This window comes from Mchenga conophoros, linkage group LG15 (genome assembly GCF_057382185.1).
Source record: "Mchenga conophoros isolate Kocher_MC1m ecotype Shallow Benthic linkage group LG15, M_conophoros_male_GT1.1, whole genome shotgun sequence".
Taxonomy (NCBI): domain Eukaryota; kingdom Metazoa; phylum Chordata; class Actinopteri; order Cichliformes; family Cichlidae; genus Mchenga; species Mchenga conophoros.
In genome coordinates this window covers 42,864,831-42,867,954 of record NC_140540.1, presented here as the reverse complement: position 1 = coordinate 42,867,954, position 3,124 = coordinate 42,864,831, and positions in this window count along the sequence as shown.

Genomic DNA, 3,124 nt, shown 5'->3' with positions numbered 1-3,124 from the left:
GGAAAGGATGGACTGGACGGAAAGGAAAATTCGGAGGTCATCAAGAGTCACCTCTAAGTCCTCCAGCGCATCATCTGTGAGCGGACAAGAAACTGCTGCTAAAATCGCTGCAGCTCAAGCAACATTGAAAATCATACATGAACAACAGTGTCAGCAAGCAGAGCTTCTGCAGCTGGAAGCTGAAAATAAAAGACAGATTGCAGAATAAACAGCTGAGGCCTGTAGATGATGTTTAAGGATGGAGGAAGAAGAAGCACAGTTGCAAGCAAAACTTGAGGTTGAAAATGCTGCCAGGCGAAAGGTTTTGGAAGAGAAGTGCAAGGAACTGGAGTGATTGGAAGCACTCAAACAGTTAAGGCTGCTAAGGCATCCATGCAAGTGTAAAAGCAAGAGCAAGATGAAGATTCAGGAGAAGAAATTAAGCAGTTACTACTTGCATGAAAATCTGAAAGGGAAAAGGAAGGAGACTCAAGTCATCACACAAGTCACATATGTAACTCACCAGAGTTACATATGTGACAGATGTTCACCACAACAAGCTATTATACAGCCACAGCATGACGGTAGCATTGCAGCACTTGCCATGGCATTAGCAGATTCTATTAGTGCTAGTCATCTTCCTATGCCAAAGCCAACAACATTCAGTGGTGACCCACCAAAGCATAAGAACTGGAAAGCTGCCTTTCAAACTTTGATCAAAAGAAAAAAACACACCAGCCTCTGAGAAAATCTACTATTTGTGCAAGTACGTTAGTGGACCAGCTAAGAAGGCTGTTGAAAACTATTTCCTGTTAGGCACTGAGGCTGCTTATAAAGCACCATGGGAAGTTTTAGATGAGAGATTTGAAAACTATTTTCTTATTGTCAAAGCCTTTAGAGATAAACTTAGTGCATGGCCTAGAATTGGCTCCAAGGACAGTTTAGAACTTAAGTGTTTGTAGACTTCCAGCGTAGCTGTGAAGCTGCCGAAAGCCAGATTAAGGGTCTACAGGTTCTTAATGACTATAATGAGAATCAAAAAGTCCTCTCTAAGCTTCATGATGGGCTGACTTCAAGGTGGAACAGAAAGGTCTCGATGATAGAAGAGAAGACTGGCAGATTTCCAAGCTTAGCCAGTTTGTGCAGTTTCTCATAAGGGAGGCCAGGATTGCATGTAATGTTGTGATTTCACTCCATACCTTGAAACAGTGTAATGGAGAAAAGGCCAAAGCACAGTGGCCGGGGTGGGTATCTTGCTGTCTGTGCGTTGGAGTTTTTCCCAATGGGAGAGAGGAACAGGTCCTGTGCTTTTGGTGCAAGAAACGGGTCCTGACAGTTGTCTGTATCTATGTGCCGAATGACAGTTCAGAGTACCCGGCTGTCTTGGAGTCCCTGAGTGGGCTGCTTGAGGTTGCTCCACCTGGGGACTCATATCTTATTGAGAAACTTGGGTGCTCATGTGGGCAATGACATGAGCACCCAAAAAAGGGCTATGGTTACCGTGATCATTTACAAATATCTCTAAATCACAGAAAATACTAAACACTCTTAAATTTTTAATCACATAAAAGTGATTTTTGAGTAGAAATAAAAAGATGGTTTTTGCACTAGGGTTTGTAGTCGTCTGAAACTTACACAGACTGCAATTTTCCTCATTATGACACAATGCCAAATCTTACACTTCAAAACCCTTCGTTTAGGCTGACTGGCATCTGACTATTTAGACCTGTTTTCTCTTGTATTTCCCTGCCTAAGGTTTCTGACCGAAAAGAAGAATCCTGATACAAGCCGCAAGCAAACATGTATATGAATCTACAGCCTGCAGAAAAGAGTGATGCATGCATGCAGTACAGTAACATTCAAAAACACATGGACTGCTCAGGATTAACTGACTAAAACCACAATGCCAGTTGCTGGGATAGATTGTAAAAAAGTACTCTGGATTCACCCCAGTGTCATCTCCCTGGTTTCAGTATGATGGCTAAAAATGATTTGTAGATGGATGGATAGATATCTCTTCACTGATGTCAACATCATAGACTCAGATGATAAATGGTAAATGATCTGATTGGTATATAGTGCTTTTCTACTCTCCAAGAGCACTCAAAGCGCTTTATATAACATGCCCCATTCACATATTCATACAAGCACTTTCTCCTATTCTGAAGTGCATTGTATTTAACATTCACACACACATTCATGCTTCAATTGATACATCGAAGAGCAACTTGGGGTTAGGATCTGGGTCAATAATGAAGAAAATTATGTTGTCCTTCGCATGATTAAAAAAACCTCTGATCATTCTGGCAAAACCTCACAAAATAACTAAAGTTGTATCTTTGCTGAAAGCCACACATCTTCATGATCGCATAGAAACAGTAAACATGATAAGCATTTATGAGCTTTCAGCACACAACAAAACTGCAAATACAGTGGACATATAGATCATGTGGACAACTGCTGCTGTTTGCAAGAACTGGAGGACACTTTGAAATAACTGTAAATTTGTTACCTGATCAAATTTTTTTAGCTATACATATTTCAAAAAATTAAAAAAACATAAAACTTATTAACAAATCATATAAAAAAAACCATTTCATTCACAAAGAGATGAATTTCATTCCTTTGTGTGTGTGTGTGTGTGTGTGTGTGTGTGTGTGTGTGTGTGTGTGTGTGTGTGTGTGTGTGTGTGTGTGTGTGATATGATGTAAGTGCTCTATGTGATTTGATTTTTATTAAGCTATTTCCAAGGTCACAAACAGAATTTTAGGCTTGCAGACTAATGTTAAAGTTTAACTTTTTCTAACTGCAAGTATGCTTGTATACCATCTGTAGGAGGGACAATGGGTTGGCCCTGCTATAATTTTCTTGAGCAACTGTGTGTTCAGAGGCCCAGGCTGACTGGCTGCCTATGCACCATCCCATTAGTTAAGTTGTTGTGAGGCATTGTGGGGATCAGAGAAGGACAGTCATCAATCAATCATTTCACAGAATTACTTGATTTGCAAACACAGTAGGGTTCTGAGACATTATGGTAAATGGCCTTCTTCCGATATTGCACTTTTCTACTCAAAGCACTCTATACAAGATAAGCAATTTCTTTCTGTGCTTAAGTGCTTCCTATCTAACATCCTAACAACATAGC